This window comes from Danio aesculapii, chromosome 4 (genome assembly GCF_903798145.1).
Source record: "Danio aesculapii chromosome 4, fDanAes4.1, whole genome shotgun sequence".
NCBI classification, from domain to species: domain Eukaryota; kingdom Metazoa; phylum Chordata; class Actinopteri; order Cypriniformes; family Danionidae; genus Danio; species Danio aesculapii.
Window position 1 is genome coordinate 15,334,787 of NC_079438.1, and position 17,963 is coordinate 15,352,749.

Genomic DNA, 17,963 nt, shown 5'->3' on the forward strand with positions numbered 1-17,963 from the left:
GATGCCAACGTCACCATAAGGAATTGTTACGACCCTGGTCTAGGGTCAAGGCCGCTAGGGTCTCTTTAATTGTCTTTTTTTTTGTCTTTTCTTTTTTTATCACCAAGAAAAAAAACGTGAAGCCAAATACCTCGGGGTGAACCCACAGAAAAATAATAAACAAAAATACGCTAACTAAACACCCAAATGAAACTTACTACACCTAATAAAATAACAGAAATAAAAATACAAAATCTACACCCGTCTCCCTGACTAACAAAAACACAGGTGAAAATATTTACAAAAAAGAAAAGTGGCGTCCAACCCTCTTATCGTGTATATATTTACAATATTTACAATCAACAAACACAAAAACCAAACAAAAATAATAGGAAGGGGAAACACAGATGGGTATACAACACAAAGTCAACACTAGCTCAACAGCACGAGAAATACAATCAACGAAAACAACTCAACAACAGGAATAACTTTATCACAATTTCAAACTACACGCCAACAAAACTCGCTCTCCCTCCCTACGCCCGTTGATCTCTTTTTAAAGTAAATGTGTGAGGAGCCCTGCAAGCCGAATGACGAGTTACTCAAAAATCAATGCACATTGGCCTTGCCTTGGATGGACCTTCTGCTACTTTCCTGCAAGGCCAGTTTTTTAATTCATCATCTTCATGTCGAGCAGCAGCTCTATATCATCTTAAGGTTCCATGGTGTAATGGTTAGCACTCTGGACTCTGAATCCATTGATCCGAGTTCAAATCTCGGTGGGACCTGTTTTTATTTTGCCAGCACCGCACAAAAAAGTTAAAATAGCATCCTGTTCCCTTGAAGGCCAAAAAATGACACTAACTCTGGGTTTTCCAGCACACTGGTAAGAAAACGGCCGGTTAGCTCAGTTGGTTAGAGCGTGGTGCTAATAACACCAAGGTCGCGGGTTCGATATCCGTACTGGCCAAATTTTTACTCTCTTATGCCTCAGATGCACTTAAGGGCTCAGCTTGGTCTCACAGACATCCCTGCTGCAGGAAAGCTGTGTTATGGCAGCCGAAATAGCTCAGTTGGGAGAGCGTTAGACTGAAGATCTAAAGGTCGCTGGTTCGATCCCGGGTTTTGGCAATGTTGTTGTTCTGTTTTGGGCACAGGGTCAGTTGAATGAAAGTCACCCAAAAAGCCTAGCCGCTTCACCCTTAAGTCCACCTGCTTCCATTTGACCAAAACGCTATCTTTCTCCCAGGTGGTCACATCGCTTCTGGTGATGATTCCTATGGCCTAATCGACAGCACTCTGCTATATATTTAGTGCTTTGATTTCCCACTGCGGACGCGCCATCGAATAAAAGAAAACTGTGACTTGATTGGGCTTCTGAAGGATTGCAATGATTAGTACTATACAGAACTGGCAAAGCTGACGTAAGGAAATTCGCTCTAAACCCTCCAGGTGCAACCAGCTTTGCAATAAAAGCCAGTGTGAAAGGCATGAAAACAGAAGTGGATAATGCGGGCATCGATCCAGCTACCTCTCTCATGCATGCTAAGCGAGCGCTCTACCATTTAAGCTAATTCCCCTTTTCACAATCAAAATTGAACATTTTAGACGTGGTCGAAAAAGAAAAAATAAGATCACATCTGTTCTGTGGTGGCTTCTTTGCCCTGCCTGCCATTTAGTCGTCAAATTGCCTAGAATGGCATGCTTTTCTTTTGAAGGCCCTACCTAGTAATGCTCCAGTAAATGTGTGAGGAGCCCTGCATGCCGAATGACGAGTTACTCAGAAATCAATGCACATTGGCCTTGCCTTGGATGGACCTTCTGCTACTTTCCTGCAAGGCCAGTTTTTTAATTCATCATCTTTATCTCGGGCAGCAGCTCAACACCATCTTGAGGTTCCATAATGTAATGGATCGCACTCTGCATCCAGCGATCTAAATTCAAATCTAGATGGGACCTGTTTTTTTTTTTTTTGCCAGCACCGCACAAAAAAGCTAAAATAGCATTCCATTCCCTTGAAGGCCAGAGAATAACAGTTACTATGGGTTTTCTAGGACCCTCAAGTCCAGCTGCTTCACCCTCAAGTCCACCTGCTTCCATTTGACCAAAACGCTATCTTTCTCCCAGGTGGTCACATCGCTTCTGGTGATGATTCCTATGGGCTAATCGACAGCACTCTGCTATATATTTAGTGCTTTGATTTCCCACTGCAGACGCGCCATCGAATAAAAGAAAACTGTGACTTGATAGGGCTTCTGAAGGATTGCAATGATTAGTACTACACAGAACCGGCAAAGCTGACGTAAGGAAATTCGCTCTAAACCCTCCAGGTGCAACCAGCTTTGCAATAAAAGCCACTGTGAAAGGCATGAAAACACAAGTGGAGAATGCGGACATCGATCCAGCTACCTCTAGCATGCTAAGCGAGCGCTCTACCATTTGAGTTAATTCCCCTTTTCACAAGCCAAATTGAACATTTTAGACGTGGTCAAAAAAGAAAAAATAAGATCACATCTGTTCTGTGGTGGCTTCTTTGCCCTGCCTGCCATTTAGTCGTCAAATTGCTTAGAATAGCGTGCTTTTCTTTTGAAGGCCCTACCTAGTCCTGCTCCAGTAAATGTGTGAGGAGCCCTGCATGCCGAATGACGAGTTACTCAGAAATCAATGCACATTGGCCTTGCCTTGGATGGACCTTCTGCTACTTTCTTGCAAGGCCATTTTTTTTAATTCATCATCTTCATGTCGAGCAGCAGCTCTATATCATCTTAAGGTTCCATGGTGTAATGGTTAGCACTCTGGACTCTGAATCCAGTGATCCGAGTTCAAATCTCGGTGGGACCTGTTTTTATTTTGCCAGCACCGCACAAAAAAAGTTAAAATAGCATCCTGTTCCCTTGAAGGCCAAAAAATGACACTAACTCTGGGTTTTCCAGCACTCTGGCAAGAAAACGGCCGGTTAGCTCAGTTGGTTAGAGCGTGGTGCTAATAACGCCAAGGTCGCGGGTTCGATACCCGTACTGGCCAAATCTTTACTCTCTTATGCCTCAGATGCACTTAAGGGCTCAGCTTGGTCTCACAGACATCCCTGCTGCAGGAAAGCTGTGTCATGGCAGCCGAAATAGCTCAGTTGGGAGAGCGTTAGACTGAAGATCTAAAGGTCCCTGGTTCGATCCCGGGTTTCGGCAAAGCAATGTTGCTGTTTTCTGTTTTTGGGCACAGGGTCAGTAGAATGAAAGTCAGCCAAAAAGCCTAGCCGCTTCACCCTTAAGTCCACCTGCTTCCATTTGACCAAAACGCTATCTTTCTCCCAGGTGGTCACATCGCTTCTGGTGATGATTTCTATGGCCTAATCGACAGCACTCTGCTATATATTTAGTGCTTTGATTTCCCACTGCGGACGCGCCATCGAATAAAAGAAAACTGTGACTTGATAGGGCTTCTGAAGGATTGCAATGATTAGTACTATACAGAACCGGCAAAGCTGACGTAAGGAAATTCGCTCTAAACCCTCCAGGTGCAACCAGCTTTGCAATAAAAGCCAGTGTGAAAGGCATGAAAACAGAAGTGGATAATGCGGGCATCGATCCAGCTACCTCTCTCATGCATGCGAAGCGACCGTTCTACCATTTAAGCTAATTCCTCTTTTCACAGTCAAAATTGAACATTTTAGACGTGGTCGAAAAAGAAAAAATAATATCACATCTGTTCTGTGGTGGCTTCTTTTTTAGATTAGATTAGATTCAACTTTATTGTCATTACACATGTACATGTACAAGGCAACGAAATGCAGTTTAGGTCTAACCAGCAGTGCAATAGCAGCAAGTGCAGGATACAGGTATAAGTTATAAAGTGCAGTTATAGAGAAACTATAGTGATATTTACAGATGGATGTACTATCAACATTATATACAGGTTGTATTAGCTATGAACAGATTTACAATAAATGAATATATGTACAGGATACTATTAATAGCAGAAGTGTGCAGATAGATAAACATAATTACAAATGTTCATGTGCAGTGGGTATGTCCAGTTCAAGTAAATGAATCAGTGCAATGAATATGTGCAAACTTTAAATGTGCAAATGTTAAATAGTGCAGTGATTGTGAGGAGTATAAGTTAGAGGAGTGTGGGGGGTGTATTGGGGGGGCAAAAGAGTCAGTAAGGGGCAGAGTTCAGAAGGGAGACAGCTCTGGGGAAAAAGCTGTTCCTCAGTCTGCTGGTTTTTGTCCGGGGGAGCCTGAAGCGCCTGCCGGAAGGCAGGAGAGAGAACAGTCTGTGAGCAGGATGAGAGGTGTCCTTAAGAATGCTGCGTGCTCGGCGCAGACAGTGTTTCTTCTGGATATCCTCAATGGCTGGCAGTGTAGTCCCTGTGATGCGTTGGGCAGTTTTCACCACCCGCTGCAGTGCCTTACGCTCAGCAACAGAGCAGCTTCCATACCAGACTGTGACGCAGTTGGTCAGGATGCTTTCTATTGTGCAGCGGTAGAAGTTCACCAAGACGGCTGATGAAAGCTGGTTCTTCTTAAGTTGCCTCAAGAAGAATAGGCGCTGGTGAGCCTTCTTGACCAGGCTGGAGGTGTTGGTGGTCCAGGAAAGGTCCTTAGAGATGTGGGTCCCCAGGAACTTGAAGGATGAGACAGGCTCAACGGCCATCCCATTAATGTGGATGGGATCATGCGAGCCTGTTCGTCCCTTCCTGAAGTCCACAATGAGCTCCTTGGTCTTGCTGGTGTTAAGGAGCAGATTATTGTCGGTGCACCAAGTGGCTAGATGCTGTATCTCCTCCCTGTAGGCAGTCTCATCATTATTGCTGATTAGACCAATCACTGTGGTGTCATCTGCAAATTTGATGATGGTGTTGGATCTGTTCACAGGCCTACAGTCGATGGTAAAAAGGGAGTAGAGGAAGGGGCTCAGCACGCAGCCCTGGGGTACACCAGTGTTGAGTGTGACGGTGGTGGAGCAGATGTGGCCTGATCTAACATTCTGAGGTCTGTTAGTCAGAAAGTCCATAACCCAGTTGCAGAGAGACGCGTTGATATCCAGGTCTCTGAGTTTGATCATTAGCTTAGAGGGTATGACAGTGTTGAATGCTGAGCTGAAGTCAACAAACAGCATTCGTGCATAAGTGTTTTTATTGTCCAGGTGTGTGAGGACAGAGTGCAGTGCTATGGAGACGGCGTCTTCTGTGCTCCTGTTGCCACGGTAGGCAAACTGATGTGGGTCCAGTGTGGATGGCAGAGAGTCTTTCAGATGTGCCAGGACCAACCGCTCGAAGCACTTCATGATGATGGGTGTGAGTGCTACAGGGCGGTAGTCATTCAGGCATGTTGGGCTGGAGTGTTTGGGCACCGGCACAATAGAGGTGGTTTTAAAGCATGTTGGCACAGTTGCTAGGTTAAGCGACAGGTTGAAAATGTCTGTGAATACCCCAGTGAGCTGTTCTGCACATGCTTTGAGGACGCGCCCAGGGATACCGTCTGGTCCAGCAGCCTTACGCACATTGATCCGACTCAGTGCGGTGTAGACTTCTGAGGAGGTGAGTGTGATAGGTGAGTGGTCGGTTGAGGTAGTGTTCCTGGTGTAGGGTTCTGTATTGTCTCTTTCAAAGCGGGCATAAAAGTCATTTAGCTCGTTCAGGAAGGAGACATTTGTGGCTGTGGGGGTGGACTGGCTGGGTTTGTAGTTGCTGATGGCCTGGATGCCCTGCCACATGCGCCGAGGATCAGAGTTGGAAAAGTGCTCCTCTAGCTTTAGCTTGTAGCAGTGCTTGGCCTTTTTGATGCCCCTCTTCAGATTAGCCCTGGAAGTGCTGTAGGCCTGTGCATCCCCTGATCTGAATGCAGTGTTGCGTGCCTTCAGCAGGAGGCGCACCTCCTTGTTCATCCATGGCTTTTGATTTGGGTATGTGGTGATCTGTTTCTGGGTTGTAACACTGTCTATGGTGGTGTTGATATATTCCAGAACAGAGGAAGTGTAACTGTCAATGTCTGTGTGAGAGCCACATGTGGCCTGGGAAGCAAACATACTCCAGTCTGTGTGTTCAAACCTGTCCTGGAGTGTGGAGTCCACCCCCGCTGGCCACACTTTGATGGTCCTTACTGATGGCTTCACACGGTTGACGATGGGTGAGTATTTGGGGGTGAGAAACAGACAAAGGTGGTCTGATTGACCCAAGTGGGGGAGGGGGGTCACAGCGTATGCTTCAGCCATGTTTGTGTAAACTTGGTCTAAAGTTTTGTTTCCCCTTGTGTGGCAGAAAATGTTTTGATGGAATTTGGGGAGCACTGTCTTTAAGTTTGAGTGATTAAAATCCCCCGCAACAATAAAAGCAGCCTCCGGGTGAGCAGTCTGTTGTTTGCTGATGGCTGCATGAAGTTCATTCATAGCGAGCTTGGCATCAGCGTCGGGAGGGATATAAGCAGCAGTTATTATGGTGGAGGTGAACTCCCGTGGCAGATAAAACGGTCTACATTTAACCATTAGAAATTCCAGGTTAACAGAGCAATGTCTCCCAACGACGACAGAGTTTGTGCACCAAGCTTTGTTAATATAAATGCATAATCCTCCGCCTCTGGTCTTACCGGAGTCATCCGCCGTTCTGTCTGCTCGGAATGTTTGATGCTCCGTTAGCGATATAGCGGTGTCTGGTATCCCGCTGTTTAGCCATGTTTCTGTGAAAATCATGACATTACAGTTCCATAATCTTTTGCTGTGGTTGATGCGCAGTCGAATCTCATCCATTTTGTTCACCAGTGACCGTACATTGGCGAGAAAGATGCTGGGTAAAGAGAGCCGGTGTGGTGTTAGCTTTAGCTTAGCTCTTAGCCCGCCGCGCTTCCCCCGTCTTTGTTTACGTTCTCTGCGCCGCCTCCGAGCACTTCCGCCCGGCCGTGTAGGGCTCTGAGGCCCGTGTGTTCTGGCGATCTCAGGGATGAGTCGAAGATTGTTAATAAAACTGTCCGGAATGCACAATCCAATATCCAAGATGTCCTGTCGGGTGTACGATGTAAAGGCACTGCTGTTCTGCACGAACAGACCCGAAATGAGCAGGAATAATACTGCAAAATTGCAGATACTGGAGAGACGCTGAGCCTCGCGAACCGAACGCGCCGCCATCTTGTCTCAATGTATTCTTTGCCCTGCCTGCCATTTAGTCGTCAAATTGCCTAGAATGGCGTGCTTTTCTTTTGAAGGCCCTACCTAGTAATGCTCCAGTAAATGTGTGTGGAGCCCTGCATGCCGAGTGACGAGTTACTCAGAAATCATTGCACATTGGCCTTGCCTTGGATGCACCTTCCGCTACTTTCCTGCAAGGCCAGTTTTTTAATTCATCATCTTCATCTCGGGCAGCAGCTCTACACCATCTTGAGGTTCCATAATGTAATGGATAGCACTCTGCATCCAGCGATCTAAATTCAAATCTAGATGGGACCTGTTTTTTTTTTTTTTTGCCAGCACCGCACAAAAAAGCTAAAATAGCATTCCATTCCCTTGATGGCCAGAGAATAACAGTTACTATGGGTTTTCTAGGACCCTCAAGTCCAGCTGCTTCACCCTCAAGTCCACCTGCTTCCATTTGACCAAAACGCTATCTTTCTCCCAGGTGGTCACATCGCTTCTGGTGATGATTCCTATGGGCTAATCGACAGCACTCTGCTATATATTTAGTGCTTTGATTTCCCACTGCAGACGCGCCATCGAATAAAAGAAAACTGTGACTTGATAGGGCTTCTGAAGGATTGCAATGATTAATACTACACAGAACCGGCAAAGCTGACGTAAGGAAATTCGCTCTAAACCCTCCAGGTGCAACCAGCTTTGCAATAAAAGCCAGTGTGAAAGGCATGAAAACACAAGTGGAGAATGCAGACATCGATCCAGCTACCTCTCGCATGTTAAGCGAGCGCTCTACCATTTGAGTTAATTCCCCTTTTCACAAGCCAAATTGAACATTTTAGACGTGGTCAAAAAAGAAAAAATAAGATCACATCTGTTCTGTGGTGGCTTCTTTGCCCTGCCTGCCATTTAGTCGTCAAATTGCTTAGAATAGCGTGCTTTTCTTTTGAAGGCCCTACCTAGTCCTGCTCCAGTAAATGTGTGAGGAGCCCTGCATGCCGAATGACGAGTTACTCAGAAATCAATGCACATTGGCCTTGCCTTGGATGGACATTCTGCTACTTTCCTGCAAGGCCATTTTTTAAATTCATCATCTTCATGTCGAGCAGCAGCTCTATATCATCTTAAGGTTCCATGGTGTAATGGTTAGCACTCTGGACTCTGAATCCAGTGATCCGAGTTCAAATCTCGGTGGGATCTGTTTTTATTTTGCCAGCACCGCACAAAAAAAGTTAAAATAGCATCCTGTTCCCTTGAAGGCCAAAGAATGACACTAACTCTGGGTTTTCCAGCACACTGGCAAGAAAACGGCTGGTTAGCTCAGTTGGTTAGAGCGTGGTGCTAATAACGCCAAGGTCGCGGGTTCGATACCCGTACTGGCCAAATCTTTACTCTCTTATGCCTCAGATGCACTTAAGGGCTCAGCTTGGTCTCACAGACATCCCTGCTGCAGGAAAGCTGTGTCATGGCAGCCGAAATAGCTCAGTTGGGAGAGCGTTAGACTGAAGATCTAAAGGTCCCTGGTTCGGTTTCGGCAAAGCAATGTTGTTGTTCTGTTTTTGGGCACAGGGTCAGTTGAATGAAAGTCACCCAAAAAGCCTAGCCGCTTCACCCTTAAGTCCACCTGCTTCCATTTGACCAAAACGCTATCTTTCTCCCAGGTGGTCACATCGCTTCTGGTGATGATTCCTATGGCTTAATCGACAGCACTCTGCTATATATTTAGTGCTTTGATTTCCCACTGCGGATGCGCCATCGAATAAAAGAAAACTGTGACTTGATTAGGGCTTCTGAAGGATTGCAATGATTAGTACTATACAGAACCTGGCAAAGCTGACGTAAGGAAATTCGCTCTAAACCCTCCAGGTGCAACCAGCTTTGCAATAAAAGCCAGTGTGAAAGGCATGAAAACAGAAGTGGATAATGCGGGCATCGATCCAGCTACCTCTCTCATGCATGCGAAGCGACCGTTCTACCATTTAAGCTAATTCCCCTTTTCACAATCAAAATTGAACATTTTAGACGTGGTCGAAAAAGAAAAAATAAGATCACATCTGTTCTGTGGTGGCTTCTTTGCCCTGCCTGCCATTTAGTCGTCAAATTGCCTAGAATGGCATGCTTTTCTTTTGAAGGCCCTACCTAGTAATGCTCCAGTAAATGTGTGATGGAGCCCTGCATGCCGAATGACGAGTTACTCAGAAATCAATGCACATTGGCCTTGCCTTGGATGGACCTTCTGCTACTTTCCTGCAAGGCCAGTTTTTTAATTCATCATCTTTCATCTCGGGCAGCAGCTCTAACACCATCTTGAGGTTCCATAATGTAATGGATAGCACTCTGCATCCAGCGATCTAAATTCAAATCTAGATGGGACCTGTTTTTTTTTTTTTTGCCAGCACCGCACAAAAAAGCTAAAATAGCATTCCATTCCCTTGAAGGCCAGAGAATAACAGTTACTATGGGTTTTCTAGGACCCTCAAGTCCAGCTGCTTCACCCTCAAGTCCACCTGCTTCCATTTGACCAAAACGCTATCTTTCTCCCAGGTGGTCACATCGCTTCTGGTGATGATTCCTATGGGCTAATCGACAGCACTCTGCTATATATTTAGTGCTTTGATTTCCCACTGCAGACGCGCCATCGAATAAAAGAAAACTGTGACTTGATAGGGCTTCTGAAGGATTGCAATGATTAGTACTACACAGAACCGGCAAAGCTGACGTAAGGAAATTCGCTCTAAACCCTCCAGGTGCAACCAGCTTTGCAATAAAAGCCACTGTGAAAGGCATGAAAACACAAGTGGAGAATGCAGACATCGATCCAGCTACCTCTCGCATGCTAAGCGAGCGCTCTACCATTTGAGTTAATTCCCCTTTTCACAAGCCAAATTGAACATTTTAGACGTGGTCAAAAAAGAAAAAATAAGATCACATCTGTTCTGTGGTGGCTTCTTTGCCCTGCCTGCCATTTAGTCGTCAAATTGCTTAGAATAGCGTGCTTTTTTCTTTTGAAGGCCCTACCTAGTCCTGCTCCAGTAAATGTGTGAGGAGCCCTGCATGCCGAATGACGAGTTACTCAGAAATCAATGCACATTGGCCTTGCCTTGGATGGACCTTCTGCTACTTTCCTGCAAGGCCAATTTTTTAAATTCATCATCTTCATGTCGAGCAGCAGCTCTATATCATCTTAAGGTTCCATGGTGTAAAGGTTAGCACTCTGGACTCTGAATCCTGTGATCCGAGTTCAAATCTCGGTGGGACCTGTTTTTATTTTGCCAGCACCGCACAAAAAAAGTTAAAATAGCATCCTGTTCCCTTGAAGGCCAAAGAATGACACTAACTCTGGGTTTTCCAGCACACTGGCAAGAAAACGGCTGGTTAGCTCAGTTGGTTAGAGCGTGGTGCTAATAACGCCAAGGTCGCGGGTTCGATACCCGTACTGGCCAAATCTTTACTCTCTTATGCCTCAGATGCACTTAAGGGCTCAGCTTGGTCTCACAGACATCCCTGCTGCAGGAAAGCTGTGTCATGGCAGCCGAAATAGCTCAGTTGGGAGAGCGTTAGACTGAAGATCTAAAGGTCCCTGGTTCGATCCCGGGTTTCGGCAAAGCAATGTTGTTGTTTCTGTTTTTGGGCACAGGGTCAGTTGAATGAAAGTCACCCAAAAAGCCTAGCCGCTTCACCCTTAAGTCCACCTGCTTCCATTTGACCAAAACGCTATCTTTCTCCCAGGTGGTCACATCGCTTCTGGTGATGATTCCTATGGCCTAATCAACAGCACTCTGCTATATATTTAGTGCTTTGATTTCCCACTGCGGACGCGCCTTCGAATAAAAGAAAACTGTGACTTGATAGGGCTTCTGAAGGATTGCAATGATTAGTACTATACAGAACCGGCAAAGCTGACGTAAGGAAATTCGCTCTAAACCCTCCAGGTGCAACCAGCTTTGCAATAAAAGCCAGTGTGAAAGGCATGAAAACAGAAGTGGATAATGCGGGCATCGATCCAGCTACCTCTCTCATGCATGCTAAGCGACCGTTCTACCATTTAAGCTAATTCCCCTTTTCACAATCAAAATTGAACATTTTAGACGTGGTCGAAAAAGAAAAAATAATATCACATCTGTTCTGTGGTGGCTTCTTTGCCCTGCCTGCCATTTAGTCGTCAAATTGCCTAGAATAGCGTGCTTTTCTTTTGAAGGCCCTACCTAGTCCTGCTCCAGTAAATGTGTGAGGAGCCCTGCATGCCGAATGACGAGTTACTCAGAAATCAATGCACATTGGCCTTGCCTTGGATGGACCTTCTGCTACTTTCCTGCAAGGCCATTTTTTTTAATTCATCATCTTCATGTCGGGCAGCAGCTCTATATCATCTTAAGGTTCCATGGTGTAATGGTTAGCACTCTTACGTTACGTTAGCAGGCTTACGGCCATACCACCCTGAGCACGCTAGAGGGAGCTAGAGTGAAACAGGAAGTGTGAGGCTGCAGACGGGAGAGAAAGGCTCTCCCTTTGTTTTGGTTTATTTTGAGTTTATTTAATAGTTTTTCTTTGGTGATAGTGGGCATTTTTTGATTTTTTTGTTTTTAAACCACCTGACAGCAGCACGTGTGCTTGCTGGAAGGTGGTTAGCACTTTTTTTTTTTGAGAGAAAATGGACTCACAAAGTAACAGCACAGATTTGTTTGAAGAAGCACGAGGGGAAAACATCACAGGACGGACTGGAGAAACACAGCACTGGATTAGGAGGGGAAGGACAACTGGAAAACAACGTTGGACGGGAAGGAGGAAGAAACATGGCAAACAAAGAACGACAAGAAAACCAACAACAGGAGAGGCAACAAGAAAGAAGTGGAAAAAGGTACATGAAGGAAGCAACGGTGGTTCTAAATGTGGACAAAGTTAAAGAGGTGAGAGTTTTGGAAATAATTAATGCAGTAACTGAAAAGTGTGGACTTGGAAAAATTCTTGCGAGAAGGCCGAGACAGGACAAAGAATATGAACTAACGTTAGAAAAAGAAGAAACATGCGATAAACTGATGGATGGACTAATTATAAAAGGAGAAACCTGTGAAGTGAAAATGCTACAAAATAGAGACTATGTGGTTTCCTTCATGCATTTGCCCGCTTACCTGGATGATCAATTAATTATAGATAAATTAGAAGGCTGGGGAGTATTTCCCATAACAAAAATTAAAAGAAGGCTATATCTGGGCACAGAAATAGAGGATGGAGCATGTTTTATCAAAGTGAGATTCCCCAGAGAAGTGATATCTCTACCTTACAGCACAAGGCTGGAAACGGCAGAAGGTCAGCAATATTTTAGGGTGATGCACAGCCACCAGGTTAAGACTTGTAGGCTGTGCATGAGCCCGGACCATATGGTCAAAGATTGCCCAGACTTTAAATGCTATAAATGTGAGGAAAGGGGACATTTTGCCCGAGACTGCGATGCCATTAAGTGCCCGGACTGCCAGAATTATATAAATAAGTGTGAATGTTGGATGGAGGAAGAGGAGGAGGAGGATGAGATCCAGGTGAGTGGGCAAATGCATGAAGGAAACAGTGAAAGGGAAAGTTATGAAGAGGAACAAACAACGGCACAAACAATACAAACTACAACAGAAGAAATAACATTGGATGAGGAGAAAACAAACGAAAGAAAAGGAAAAGAAACAGAAACAGACAGTCAACAAATAGAGCATGAAGAGGAGGTAGCATGGACACCAATGGACATAACGTCTAGCTTCAAAAACGTGTTGGATGTAATAGAAAAGGAAGATCTTAAAGAACAAAACAAGGGAGCAGACAGAGAGACTGGAAAACATGAAGAGGAAGTAGAAAAAGACAAAATTGAGAAAAGACAAACAAGACTATCGGCAAAAGCTTTATCAAATATAGAAACTGCTAGAAAAAAAGGTTTGAAAAAAGGACAACTGAAAAGCCACAACAGATATGATTCTTTGAGAGGTTTGGGAGAAGAAGAGGACTGAGATGACGGTTTTTATTTCCTTTTTCCTTCTTTTAATGGTTTTAAATTGTGTGTCTTTTAATGCAAGAGGTTTAATGGACTTAAGAAAATTCCAAAATGTAAAAGAAAAGTGTAAAAGAGAAGAAATAATTATTTTACAAGAAACAAATTGGAAAAATGAGGTGATGGAGAAATATAAAAAAGAATAGGATGGGGACTTTTATTATAGTAATGGAGATGGGAAAGCTGGGAGAGGAGTAGCTATTTTAATAAGAAAGAATGCACTACAAATGAGTAAAGTAATATATAAAGACAAACAAGGAAAATGTATGATTTTAGAAATAAAATATGAAGGGAAAGATATCATTTTAGTTAATGTGCATGCACCCAATGAAGAGAGTGAAAAGAAAAGCTTTTTTTAACATATTGAGAAGGTTTTTAAACGACTATAAACAAATAATAGTATGTGGGGATTTTAACACTGTTTTTAGCAGACAGGACATAACAGAAGGTATGGTTTTTAAATCAGACACAGGAAGAAAAGAACTAAAATCACTAATGGAGGAAAAAGGAATGATAGACATTTGGAGAGAGAGAAACGGGAAGAAAAAGGAGTTTTCTAGAAGACAAATAGTAGGGAATTTTGTAACTCAATCGAGAATAGACTATGTGTTATGCACAAGAAATATAGAAATTTATATAGAAAAAATAAAGTACGATGAAACTGTTTTAAGTGACCATAAATTTTTATTGTTTAATTTTAATACAGAAGAAATACAAAGAGGCCCAGGGGTGTGGACATTAAATAGTGACATTTTAAAAAATGAAGACTATGTTAAAAAAATAAAAGGAATAATAGAAAAGGAAAAAGGAAACCAAATATATAATGAAGACAAAAGACTATGGTGGGAAAATGTCAAATATCTGATTAAAAAAAACTACAATACAATTTTGTAGAATAATACAAAAGAATAAAAGACACCAAGAAAAAACAATAAAAGAAATCTTAGAAAAAGAACTAGAAAAAAATGAAAAAGACGTACAAAAAATAAAAGAAATGGAGGAAAAACTGAAAGAAATTGAGGAAAAGAAATATGAAGGAGCTAGACTAAGAAGCAAAGCAAAATATGTAGTAGAGGGAGAAAAGTGCACAAAATTCTTCTTTGATTTAGAAAGACAAAAAGGAAAAGCAGAAACAATAAAGATAATACAAGGAGCAAAAGGAGAAAGCATAGAAGGAAATGAAGACATTTTAAAAGAAATAAAAACATACTATGAGGAGTTATTTAAAACACAGGGAGTTGATGAATTACAAATGGAAAAATTATTAAAACAGATAAAAACAAAAATAGATGAAGAGGATAAAAGAGAATGTGACCAAGAAATAAAAGAAGAAGAAATAAGAAAAGCAATAGAAAGCTTGAACAAAAGGAAAAGTCCAGGAATAGATGGGTTAAATAGTGAATTTTACGTATGTTTTAAGGAAATTTTAATACCAATTTTAACTGAAATTTTTAAAGAAATACTGCAAAAAGAAGAATTAAATGAAAGAATGGGAATGGGATTAATGAAATTAATACACAAAAAAGGAGAAAAGACATTGTTAAAAAATTACAGACCAATCACAATGTTAAACACAGATTTGAAGATTTTAACTAAAATTTTAGCAAATCAATTAAAAGAAGTGATGCCAAAAATAATTCAAACAACACAGGCCTACTTGATAAAAGGAAGAGACATAGCAGGCATAACAATGAGCATAAAAGACATCATAGAATATATGAAGGACAAAAAAGAGGAAGGATATATCATAAGTTTGGATTTCGAAAAAGCTTTTGACAGAGTTGAACACCAGTTTTTATTTGAAGCACTTAAAAAGTTTGGTTTTGGAGAAGTTTTTAGAAAATGGATCAGGATTTTATATAAGGGTATTTTAACAAAAATTAAATGTAATGGCTTTTTAACAGAATGTTTTAAAATAACAAGATCGATAAGGCAAGGATGTCCTCTGTCAGCACTCTTATATTCACTTGTGGCAGAATCCCTGGGTCTAGCTATCAATGAAGATGAAAAAATAAAAGGAATGGAAATTGAAGAAAATAAAGTAAATAAAATGTTTCAATATGCAGATGACACTACATTAATAGTAAAAGGAAAAGAGAGTGTGAAAGAAGCGATGAAAATAGTACAACAATTTTGTAAAGGATCGGGAAGTAAAGTAAATGAAGACAAAACGGTTTATATGAAGTTTGGAAAGGAGACAGATTTAGCAGATTGCACCAATTTTAAAGAAGTAGAAGAAATAAAGATTTTAGGGGTTTTAATGGGGAAAGATGCCAGAACAGCTAGAGATAAGATGTGGGAGGGTTTTTTAACAGATATAGAAAGGAGGTTAAATTACTGGAAACTAAGAACACTGACATTAAAAGGGAAAGTTTTGATTATAAATGTTTTAATGGAGTCTAAATTGTGGCATGTTTTATATGTTTTAGAAATGCCAATGTGGATAGAAAAGAGGTTGAAAAAATGTTTTGCTGATTTTTTATGGGGAGGTAAGCCACCAAGGATTGCTTTTAATACAGTTGTAGGGGAAACAGACAAGGGTGGGTTGGGTTTAATAGATGTTGAACAAAGGAAAAATAGTTTAAGAGTGAAAAGAATAAAGAAGTATCTAGAAAAAGAAAACAAAGCAGAGTGGAAAAAAACTATGAAATATTTTTTAAACAAATGTGGTAATTTTAACATGGGAGATGGGATTTTATGGATGAAAACAAAAGCTTGGATGACAGAAAACTTACCTGAATTTTATAGAGAAATTTTAAGTGCGTGGGGGAACTTTTTAACTATAGTGCAATATAATCCACATGGAAGGGAAAACATTTTAAACCAACCTCTTTTCTTGAACAACAACATTTAAGTCATTTTTTAAGAAATGGATAGAAGTTGGGATTTTAAAAGTAAGGGACATTTTATATGAATTTAAAGAAGGATTTTTAACTGAACAATATGTTATAGACACAATGGAGGAGGCGAAAGAGGAATACAACAGAAGGGAAATTGAGAAAAATCTTGACATAATTAAACAGGCAATTCCGAAAGAATGGATACGAAGCATAGACAATTTTGAAAAAGAAAAAGAAACAAATGAAGTGTATGTGAAAATAGGAGAAAAAACACACGATTTTAAAGAATGTACTGTGAGAAATATTTATTGTTTTTTTAGAGAGAAAGTTTTTAAAGAACCAACAGCAAACAAATTCTGGATGGACAAATACAATGTAAAAGCAAATGAAATATGGGGAAACATGAAAGGAAGGTATATAGAAACAAAAGTCGAATGTCTAGAATTTTTAGTAAGGCACAAAGCAATATTTTCAGATGTCATTTTAAACAAGATAGGGATGGAACAAAGTGGAATATGTAAAGTATGTCAAAAAGAAGAAGAGGGTTTTTTACACATGTTTTTATATTGTCAAGAATTGTAAAGTTTTTTAAAAGATTGTAAAGTTTTAATTAATGGACTACTTGGAGACTGGGATGAAAATAAAACAGAATGGAGCAGAGTATTGATGTTGGGATGGAATAAGAATAATGAAAATAAGAAAATTGTCAACCTATGTATCATGCTGATGAAGAATGCAATGTGGGAAAGAAGAATTGTGGCAAAAAAAGAGAAAATTGTGATGGATGTATGGCCAATTTTAAGGAGGAAAACGGAAGGATGCATGGAAAAACTGTATATATATTATAAAAACGAGGACAATTTAGGTGAACTGCGCAAAATCTTGACAAACAAAGCATGTCAAGTTTTTAAAGAAATGAACTGGAATTTACCACAGTTTTAATGTTTTTGATTCCAAATGATTTTTTAATATGTATTGTATTATGCTTTACCGTGTAAAATTGTAACTGAAATTATTTTTAATAAAAAAAAAAAAAAAAAAAAAAAAGCAATGCCTGATCTCATCTGAACTCGGAAGCTAAGCAGGGTTGGGCCTGGTTAGTACTTGGATGGGAGACCGCCTGGGAATACCAGCTGCTGTAAGCTTTTTGAATTCCTTCATTTGGCAAAAAAATGTATTAATTAATTAATTGAAAAAAAAAAATACAGGTAAACAATTGAGGTGACAAGGGCGTAGTTTCTGTCGCTGCTGTGTCAAGGCAAGCGGAGTTGCGCTCGGCACCTGGTACTGCGCCTATTTTTAAATAGCCAACTCTTGACGACTGCTTTCGCTTACGGCCATACCACCCTGGCAATGCCTGATCTCATCTGAACTCGGAAGCTAAGCAGGGTTGGGCCTGGTTAGTACTTGGATGGGAGACCGCCTGGGAATACCAGGTGCTGTAAGCTTTTTGAATTCCTTCATTTGGCAAAAAAATGTATTAATTAATTAATTGGAAAAAAAAAAAATACAGGTAAACAATTGAGGTGACAAGGGCGTAGTTTCTGTCGCTGCTGTGTCAAGGCAAGCGGAGTTGCGCTCGGCACCTGGTACTGCGCCTATTTTTAAATAGCCAACTCTTGACGACTGCTTTCGCTTACGGCCATACCACCCTGGGAACACTAGAGGACACTAGTGAGCGATACAGGAAGTGATCGGCTGCAGTTTGGAGAGAAAGGCTCTCCTCCATTTTAGTATTTTTGTTTTGTGTTTGTTTTTGTGGACTGAATTAGAGTTTGATTTTGTGTTTTTGTTTTTTAAACCACCTGACAGCAGCATCCCGCTGACTGGAGGGTGGTTTGTTGTTTTTGTTTTTTGCACTTTACTGGGCATAAAATGGACGGATTTTTGGTAAACGAAACTGGACTGGATGCGGAGACACTCATGGCAAACGAAACTGGACTGGACGGAGGAACAAGAATGGTTAACGACAATGGACTGGACAATAAACA

General features: G+C 41.5%; 12 non-coding genes across 12 annotated transcripts; all 12 read left to right on the forward strand.

The window, feature by feature from the left end:
- Positions 1–695: 695 nt before the first annotated feature.
- trnaq-cug (transfer RNA glutamine (anticodon CUG)) lies at positions 696–767 on the forward strand. Its single transcript has one exon. It is a non-coding gene; the product is annotated as a tRNA-Gln (tRNA).
- Positions 768–875: 108 nt separating this feature from the next.
- On the forward strand, positions 876–949 carry trnai-aau (transfer RNA isoleucine (anticodon AAU)). Its single transcript has one exon. It is a non-coding gene; the product is annotated as a tRNA-Ile (tRNA).
- An 88-nt stretch (positions 950–1,037) lies between these two features.
- Positions 1,038–1,110, forward strand: trnaf-gaa (transfer RNA phenylalanine (anticodon GAA)). Its single transcript has one exon. It is a non-coding gene; the product is annotated as a tRNA-Phe (tRNA).
- A 1,638-nt stretch (positions 1,111–2,748) lies between these two features.
- trnaq-cug (transfer RNA glutamine (anticodon CUG)) lies at positions 2,749–2,820 on the forward strand. Its single transcript has one exon. It is a non-coding gene; the product is annotated as a tRNA-Gln (tRNA).
- Positions 2,821–2,929: 109 nt separating this feature from the next.
- trnai-aau (transfer RNA isoleucine (anticodon AAU)) lies at positions 2,930–3,003 on the forward strand. The gene has a single exon. It is a non-coding gene; the product is annotated as a tRNA-Ile (tRNA).
- Positions 3,004–3,091: 88 nt separating this feature from the next.
- On the forward strand, positions 3,092–3,164 carry trnaf-gaa (transfer RNA phenylalanine (anticodon GAA)). The gene has a single exon. It is a non-coding gene; the product is annotated as a tRNA-Phe (tRNA).
- A 5,065-nt stretch (positions 3,165–8,229) lies between these two features.
- Positions 8,230–8,301, forward strand: trnaq-cug (transfer RNA glutamine (anticodon CUG)). The gene has a single exon. It is a non-coding gene; the product is annotated as a tRNA-Gln (tRNA).
- Positions 8,302–8,410: 109 nt separating this feature from the next.
- On the forward strand, positions 8,411–8,484 carry trnai-aau (transfer RNA isoleucine (anticodon AAU)). Its single transcript has one exon. It is a non-coding gene; the product is annotated as a tRNA-Ile (tRNA).
- A 1,805-nt stretch (positions 8,485–10,289) lies between these two features.
- Positions 10,290–10,361, forward strand: trnaq-cug (transfer RNA glutamine (anticodon CUG)). Its single transcript has one exon. It is a non-coding gene; the product is annotated as a tRNA-Gln (tRNA).
- A 109-nt stretch (positions 10,362–10,470) lies between these two features.
- On the forward strand, positions 10,471–10,544 carry trnai-aau (transfer RNA isoleucine (anticodon AAU)). Its single transcript has one exon. It is a non-coding gene; the product is annotated as a tRNA-Ile (tRNA).
- An 88-nt stretch (positions 10,545–10,632) lies between these two features.
- Positions 10,633–10,705, forward strand: trnaf-gaa (transfer RNA phenylalanine (anticodon GAA)). The gene has a single exon. It is a non-coding gene; the product is annotated as a tRNA-Phe (tRNA).
- Positions 10,706–17,301: 6,596 nt separating this feature from the next.
- LOC130224104 (5S ribosomal RNA) lies at positions 17,302–17,420 on the forward strand. The gene has a single exon (XR_008837181.1). It is a non-coding gene; the product is annotated as a 5S ribosomal RNA (ribosomal RNA).
- Positions 17,421–17,963: the final 543 nt, after the last annotated feature.